The sequence below is a fragment of the Helianthus annuus genome, chromosome 9, assembly GCF_002127325.2.
Source record: "Helianthus annuus cultivar XRQ/B chromosome 9, HanXRQr2.0-SUNRISE, whole genome shotgun sequence".
In the NCBI taxonomy this organism is placed as follows: domain Eukaryota; kingdom Viridiplantae; phylum Streptophyta; class Magnoliopsida; order Asterales; family Asteraceae; genus Helianthus; species Helianthus annuus.
The window spans coordinates 62,993,221-63,002,276 of record NC_035441.2 but is presented as its reverse complement, the minus strand read 5'-3'; the positions used below and the strand labels follow the sequence as shown (position 1 = coordinate 63,002,276).

Here is a 9,056-nt window from a genome sequence, read left to right as displayed (position 1 = left end):
GATCAAGAAATGATCAAGACAAGAGAAGACGATCGAAAAGGCCATTCTGATGAGTCTGATGATAAATTTGGTATTTATCATCAGAATCTGGTAAACTTTGATCATCAGAATTTCTAATAATCAAACTCAACAGAATTCTGGTAAGCTGGCTATCAGAATTTTTGATGAGCCAACTTGCCTTAGAGATAAGGCCCTGATACACTTGAAAAATAGCAAGTTAACATCTATGGATTCAATGAATATGCCAAAAATCTACTTTGTGCAGAGCAAGTGCATGAATAAACAAATGTTTATTCATGATCCAGACTCTCTATAAATAGAGATGTCAACACCGAAGGTTAAATGAGTTGAGCCAAGCATTCATTACATATACCAAAAACCCCATTACCCATCACTACATAATTCTTTGATCATTCATTTGTATGTAACGCCCTCTAATTTGGTACTTGAAAGTCACAAAACGACACATATTTGAATCACCCAAAAATTTAAAATTCGGGCATGACCCATTCGCAACTTGGACAAATTCCCTGTTTATACTTTATCAAAAGACTCGAACCAAGACACTTTCCATAAAACACCAAAAGAACATGACATTATCAACCACCATTTCAAACATTGAGTTCTAAGTACTAAATACTTGCAAACAACTAGTTAAAGACTAAAGACTTCAACACATCTAGACATTACAAAACCATTAACACTTGAAATTACTACAAAAGAGGCGGAAGCGTATCACGGGTGATCAAGGTGTGTTCATATCCGAGTGACGCAACGGCGATTAAACTTGTGCTTTACCTACAACCATTCAATAAAACATATACATTAGCGTAGTGCACTTAACATTTTCATTCGCTTATAATACATGTTCAAGGGTTTACAAAATATCTTACCAATCATTCTTATTATATTTCAAATCATTCTAGTTGAATAAACATACTATCTCTCATATGTCCCCAATAACCCGTTTAGTACGGATTAAGGAGAAAACTTCCGTTTAATTCCTTTCCATTCGAACCTGAACCGAGCCAATCACTATGGTTCGCTACGGATTCTCACTTTCACATTCTTGTTTGAAACAAACACTTAAATTGTATATCAAATCATCAAAGGAGGCAATTGATTAAACTCATAACTAAATTGTAAGTAACGAACTTACCTCGATCTTGTGACTTTGTTTGTGATCCGGAACTAGCTCCTTCTTCTTTCGATCCTACATGAATTCGTTCTTATTTAGACCATCATTCTTACAATCCTAATCATACTTTCAAGCATCAATGTCACTCATATAACAATTAACAATGAATTAACTTTCAACATACCAAAACCATTAGCTCATGATTTATTCAAGACTACTTAGATTGTCATTGAGGCATTTCATCAAACACCTAATGTGCGTACCACTTCTCAAGCCTTATGTACACATAGTTTATGCATAAATCCCCTAGAATACATCATATTTCACATATTCAACCAATTTTAGCTCAATTATTCATTCTACACAATATCATCCACCAATATTCTATCTATCATACAATTACACTTGAAAATTTACTCAACTAATCAAATATTTACTAATCATCATACTATTACAAGTGGGTTTTTCTCCAAAATCTTTAGTAATTCGAATTCATGCTCATAATACCTTCTACATGATGATTCTAACTCACATGCAATCTAATTTCATACTAAATCACGAATTGGTGTAAACCCTAGTTCATCATCATACATGAGAATATGAGATTTCATCTTACCTTATGCTCAAAACACTGAGATTAGTGAGTATTTAGACATTAGCATTCGATTTGTAACATGAATCCTCCACAATTGTACTGAATTTGTAGTTAATTGAGCAAGCTAGGGTTCTTCCCCTTTCCCCCTTCTCTGGTCGCGACCAACACCCAGAACATTCTGGGTTTTAATTTTCACTAATTAATCTTATTTTACATGTTATTAAAATGTTACACAATCAACCCTCAAGTTTGATTTAAGAACCCTTATAACCCATTCTATAATTTTTATAAACTTTCTTTAGATTTTTTTTTTTTAATACAATTAGCACAACTTATTATATAATGCTTGTACATGTTGAGACATTCTATTTTGTAAATTATGGGATGTTACAAATCTACCCCCCTTAAAAGAGGTTTCGTCCCCGAAACCTTAATACGTACCAAAAAGAGACGGGTAGTGCTTTCGCATTTCATCTTCAGATTCCCAAGTTAGATCCGATCCTTTCCGATGCCGCCATTGCACTAACACTTGTCGAATGGCCTTGTTTCGTAAATGCTTTACTTTGGAATCTTTGATAGCTACCGGCTTTTCAATATAATTCATTTTATCATCCAATTCAATGTCATCAAGTGACACATGCGCTGTATCATCCGCGAGGCACCTTCTTAGTTGAGACACGTGAAACGTGTTATGGATTCCATCCAGAGCTGGAGGTAATTCTAACCGGTATGCCACTTTACCAACACGAGACACTATTCTGAACGGTCCGATGTACCGAGGACCCAATTTTCCCCGTTTGCGGAACCGTATTATGCCCTTCCACGGCGAGACCTTTAAAAACACACGATCACCTTCTTGAAATTCAATAGGGCGCCTTCTTTTATCTGCATAGGATTTTTGCCTGTCTTGCGCCGCCTTCAAACGTGCCCGGACTTGATCAATCTTTTCGTTCGTTATTGCCACAACATCTTTAGGCGCGAGTTCCCGTTGGCCGATTTCTCCCCAACTTACAGGTGTTCGACACTTTCTACCGTACAACATTTCATATGGCGCCATTTTGATACTACTTTGATAACTGTTGTTGTACGCGAACTCTACCAACGGTAAATGGTTATCCCAATTACCCCCAAGGTCTATAACACAAGCCCTCAACATATCTAGCAACGTTTGTATAGTTCTTTCCGACTGTCCATCCGTCTGCGGATGGTACGCGGTACTCAGTCGCAAGTTTGTGCCCACATCTTCGTGAAATTTTCGCCAAAAACGAGACGTGAATCTTGTGTCACGATCCGACACAATAGACACGGGTACTCCGTGAGGAGCAATTATTTCATTCATATAAATTTCCGCCAATTTTTCGGATGAAATAGATTCTCGTATTGGTAAAAAGTGAGCACTTTTTGTAAGTCGGTCGACAATAACCCAAATAGCATCGTGACCTCGTTTCGTTCTGGGTAGCTTTGTAATAAGGTCCATGGTTATGTCTTCCCACTTCCAAACTGGTATTTCTAACGACTGCAATTTACCATACGGTTTTTGGTGCTCCGCCTTCACTTGGGAACATGTCAAGCACTTAGCCACGTACTTAACAATGTCGCGTTTCATTCCAGGCCACCAATACCCTTTCTTTAAATCTTGATACATTTTTGTAGCCCCAGGGTGTACCGTATAGCGGGATTTGTGAGCCTCCTCTAGCAGTAAGGATTTCACCTCGGATAACCATGGTACCCAGATTCGGTCATACCTGGTCATGACGCCATCGGCATTCATCTTTAATTCTCCAATTAGGCCTTTCATTCTTTCCTTCTTTGGATCACCATTTAAGGATTTTATTTGTGCCTCTTTGATCGACTCCAAAAGTTTAGAGGTGACAGTCAACTTCATTGACTTAACTTGTATGGGTGATGGGTATTCCTTCCGGCTTAACGCATCTGCTACGACATTGGCCTTCCCCGGATGATAAAGGATTTCGCAATCATAATCCTTAATTAATTCTAACCACCTTCGTTGTCTCATATTCAATTCTTTTTGTTCGAAGAAGTACTTGAGACTTTTGTGATCCGAATATATGGTACATTTAGTTCCGTACAAATAATGTCGCCACAGTTTCAACGCAAATACTACTGCAGCCAACTCTAAATCGTGTGTTGGGTAGTTACTTTCATGTGGTTTAAGCTGCCTTGAAGCATATGCTATCACTTTACCCCGTTGCATTAAAACAGCCCCCAAGCCCTGATGTGAAGCATCAGTGTATACTACCAAATCTTCTGAACCCTCGGGTAGGGTTAGAATTGGGGTGTCAGACAGCTTACTCTTCAAGGTTTGGAAGGCCTTTTCTTGCTCAACTCCCCACACAAACTTCTCATTCTTTTTGGTTAGTCTGGTTAAAGGTAACGATATTTTGGAAAAATCTTGTATAAACCTTCGGTAATACCCAGCCAAACCCAGAAAACTTCTCACTTCACTCGGGTTCTTAGGAGGAACCCAGTTCACAACAGCCTCGACTTTAGTTGGGTCTACCAAGACACCATCTTTATTAATGACGTGGCCAAGAAATTGCACCTCTCTAAGCCAAAAGGCACATTTGGAAAACTTAGCATATAACTTCTCTTTCCGAAGAATCTCTAACACTTCACGCAAATGATTTGCATGTTCGGCTCTACTACGAGAGTACACAAGGATATCATCTATAAACACTATAACAGACTTATCTAACATGGGCCGACATACTCTATTCATTAGATCCATAAAAGCGGCCGGGGCGTTAGTCAGTCCGAATGGCATTACTAAAAACTCGTAATGCCCGTATCGGGTCCTGAACGCAGTTTTCGCAACGTCTTCTTCCCGTACCCGAAGTTGGTGATACCCCGAACGCAAATCGATCTTTGAAAACCAACTTGCTCCTTGCAGTTGGTCAAAAAGATCATCTATTCGAGGTAAAGGGTATTTATTCTTCACGGTCAACTTGTTCAAATCTCGATAATCTATACACATGCGCATCGTGCCGTCTTTCTTTTTCACAAAGAGTACCGGGGCTCCCCAAGGCGACACACTCGGGCGTACGAAACCCTTATCAAGTAATTCCTGTATCTGAGTCATTAGCTCTCGCATCTCAGCGGGAGCTAACCTATAGGGAGCTTTAGCCACTGGCTTGGCGCCCGGATTTAATTCGATTCGGAATTCCACCTCTCGCTCAGGTGGCAATCCCGGTAATTCATCCGGAAACACATCCGCATATTCATTCACCACTTCTACTTCTCCAATTTCAGGCACCTTCTGTCTTGTATCCACTACATAAACCAAGTAAACCTTACCCTCATTCCTTGCGTGCTTCACCGCCTCGACAATCGTGCACAGTTTTGTCTCTAACTTTCTTTCCCCACAAATGCTTATTCGAGCCCCACTAGGTGAGAATACATGTATAACTTTCGCCTCGCATCGAATTTCCGCGTGATAGCGGGATAACCAATCCATCCCGACTACCACCTTGAATTCCCCCAAAGTCATAGGAATGAGATCTATTTCGAATTCTTCGTTTTCTATGGTTATCTTACAATTCTTACAAATTTCACATAACAAATAACTTTTACTATCCGCTACTTCTACTTCTAAGGGTACAGGCATTCGCTCCTTTCTAAAAGAGGGGTAACACATAAGTTCGTCTGACACAAAAGATTTGCTAGCACCAGAATCGAACAACACATTCACGGGTATTTGGTTGATTAAGAAAATACCTGACACGACATTCGGTGAGGCCTTGGCTTCCTCGGTAGTAATCTGAAACATTCTTCCCCGAGCCTTCTGATTTTCATTCTTCTTTTCATCCTTCTGCCCTTGTTGTTTAAGCTTTGGACAGTCAGCTTTTACATGACCGGGAGTGAAGCAATTGAAGCACGTCCTCACGGGACTAGGGCACTTAAAGTAGGGATGTCCCTCCTGACCACAGTTGTAACACCCTTTCTTTCCCATTAAACATTCTCCGGTGTGAAGCTTTCCACAAGTTTTGCATGGAGGAATACCACTTTTCGATCCTCCTTTACTTCTAGTGTCGTGTTGCTTAGGCTTCTTGGATGGACTCGTAGTTGACGGCTTTTCAGCAGACCGTTTCTCTCCTCTTTCTACTTGTCGCTTCAGTTCTATCTCTCTATCCCGGGCTAAATTGATGAGTTCGCCCAAAGTTTCACACTTTGAAGGAGTAATGAACTCCCTATACTCGGCCTTCAACATTCCATAGTACCGATTGATCTTCATCCTTTCAGATTTGACGAAATCATCACAGAACTTCAACTTATCGTAAAATATATTGGTAATTTCATCAATAGACTCATTCTGTTGTCGAAGATGCAAGAACTCATCTTGTATTCAATCAATTGCCGATTGCGGGCAATGATGTTTTAGGAACAACTCTTTGAACTCTTGCCATGTTAAGGTTTGGAGTCTTTCTTCCCCTATCTCTTTACATTTAGTATCCCACCAATCCTTTGCTTGTTGCTGAAGTTGACCCGTAGCAAACATTACTTGATCTTCTTTCTCACATCGACTACGCACAAATACAGCTTCAACGTTTGCTATCCATCTTTGGCACTTTATCGGATCCACCTCCCCTTTATATGAAGAGGGGTTACACGCCATAAAATCCTTATAGGTACACCTTCGTTCTTTACTTTTAGTTCTGGATCCTTCAATCATTTCCTTTAGCTCCTCAATCTTATTAGTCATCATCTCATCAACAATCCCTAAAACTCGGCTCTCAACTTCTTGAGCTAACTTGGGAAGGTTGGCATTCATTACTTTTTCTGCCGCTTCCATCATCTTATTATTGATTGCCTCTTGACGGGCTATTTCAGCATCATCTACATTACTCGTGTCCGTCATCTACATAAAACATTCATTCTACATATTAAAATTCTCTTTCGTACATCCCTTTAACACATACATGCTCATTCTATCATATACTTCATTCTATTTGTAATTCATACTTTAAACGTCATCATCATTAATGATAATGTCGTGTTGTTAAACCATTCTTATATCAAGTCGTACTTTCTTTCTTATTAAATAACGTCTTTCAACTTTCTTGATGTAAAAATGACCTTAACAAAGGATTACGGGGTCTTAAGAACTAATTAAAACAAACCCCCTGCTCAAACAAACAACATAAAGAAAATTTCAGCAATTTGATGGCCACCGTAAGCTACGGTGACCACCGTAGCTTATGGTGATGATTTGTTCTTTACGGCCTTACCCTCCTGTCTTACGGCAGCTCTAATTTGCCCAGTGTCTACCGTAGCTTACGGTGGCCACCGTAAGCTACGGTAGTGCCCAGCGAAATTCACCCCAAAACTCCTGTTTTTGACCCTTCCGAACCGTTTTCGCACACAGTTTCAATTCTACTAACCCACAAGTATTCTAATGTACCATTTATCACTATTACTACATTCAAAACTTCTTTCTAACACTTTATAACTTGTAACATTAATTACTATAAAGCTTTCTTAAAAGTTTTACCTCTATTTGCGTCTCGGAGCGAACACACCCATCCTTGCGAGCTTTCGGTTTGAGTTCGAGCACTACAATGTGTTCGAATCCCTCAAACCTAGGCTCTGATACCAACTTGTAACGCCCTCTAATTTGGTACTTGAAAGTCACAAAACGACACATATTTGAATCACCCAAAAATTTAAAATTCGGGCATGACCCATTCGCAACTTGGACAAATTCCCTGTTTATACTTTATCAAAAGACTCGAACCAAGACACTTTCCATAAAACACCAAAAGAACATGACATTATCAACCACCATTTCAAACATTGAGTTCTAAGTACTAAATACTTGCAAACAACTAGTTAAAGACTAAAGACTTCAACACATCTAGACATTACAAAACCATTAACACTTGAAATTACTACAAAAGAGGCGGAAGCGTATCACGGGTGATCAAGGTGTGTTCATATCCGAGTGACGCAACGGCGATTAAACTTGTGCTTTACCTACAACCATTCAATAAAACATATACATTAGCGTAGTGCACTTAACATTTTCATTCGCTTATAATACATGTTCAAGGGTTTACAAAATATCTTACCAATCATTCTTATTATATTTCAAATCATTCTAGTTGAATAAACATACTATCTCTCATATGTCCCCAATAACCCGTTTAGTACGGATTAAGGAGAAAACTTCCGTTTAATTCCTTTCCATTCGAACCCGAACCGAGCCAATCACTATGGTTCGCTACGGATTCTCACTTTCACATTCTTGTTTGAAACAAACACTTAAATTGTATATCAAATCATCAAAGGAGGCAATTGATTAAACTCATAACTAAATTGTAAGTAACGAACTTACCTCGATCTTGTGACTTTGTTTGTGATCCGGAACTAGCTCCTTCTTCTTTCGATCCTACATGAATTCGTTCTTATTTAGACCATCATTCTTACAATCCTAATCATACTTTCAAGCATCAATGTCACTCATATAACAATTAACAATGCATTAACTTTCAACATACCAAAACCATTAGCTCATGATTTATTCAAGACTACTTAGATTGTCATTGAGGCATTTCATCAAACACCTAATGTGCGTACCACTTCTCAAGCCTTATGTACACATAGTTTATGCATAAATCCCCTAGAATACATCATATTTCACATATTCAACCAATTTTAGCTCAATTATTCATTCTACACAATATCATCCACCAATATTCTATCTATCATACAATTACACTTGAAAATTTACTCAACTAATCAAATATTTACTAATCATCATACTATTACAAGTGGGTTTTTCTCCAAAATCTTTAGTAATTCGAATTCATGCTCATAATACCTTCTACATGATGATTCTAACTCACATGCAATCTAATTTCATACTAAATCACGAATTGGTGTAAACCCTAGTTCATCATCATACATGAGAATATGAGATTTCATCTTACCTTATGCTCAAAACACTGAGATTAGTGAGTATTTAGACATTAGCATTCGATTTGTAACATGAATCCTCCACAATTGTACTGAATTTGTAGTTAATTGAGCAAGCTAGGGTTCTTCCCCTTTCCCCCTTCTCTGGTCGCGACCAACACCCAGAACATTCTGGGTTTTAATTTTCACTAATTAATCTTATTTTACATGTTATTAAAATGTTACACAATCAACCCTCAAGTTTGATTTAAGAACCCTTATAACCCATTCTATAATTTTTATAAACTTTCTTTAGATTTTTTTTTAATACAATTAGCACAACTTATTATATAATGCTTGTACATGTTGAGACATTCTATTTTGTAAATTATGGGATGTTACATTGTAACA

At 38.3% G+C, this 9,056-nt stretch overlaps 2 long non-coding RNA genes across 2 annotated transcripts; both read right to left on the bottom strand.

Annotated features, from left to right (window-relative positions):
- Positions 1-703: 703 nt before the first annotated feature.
- Positions 704-5,608, bottom strand: LOC110874315. The gene is made up of 3 exons (XR_004866719.1): positions 5,469-5,608; positions 1,160-1,213; positions 704-798 (listed from the first exon to the last, which is right to left on the bottom strand). It is a non-coding gene; the product is annotated as an uncharacterized LOC110874315 (long non-coding RNA).
- A 2,021-nt stretch (positions 5,609-7,629) lies between these two features.
- Positions 7,630-8,800, bottom strand: LOC110874316. The gene is made up of 3 exons (XR_002555838.2): positions 8,681-8,800; positions 8,086-8,139; positions 7,630-7,724 (listed from the first exon to the last, which is right to left on the bottom strand). It is a non-coding gene; the product is annotated as an uncharacterized LOC110874316 (long non-coding RNA).
- Between the last annotated feature and the right edge of the window lie 256 nt (positions 8,801-9,056).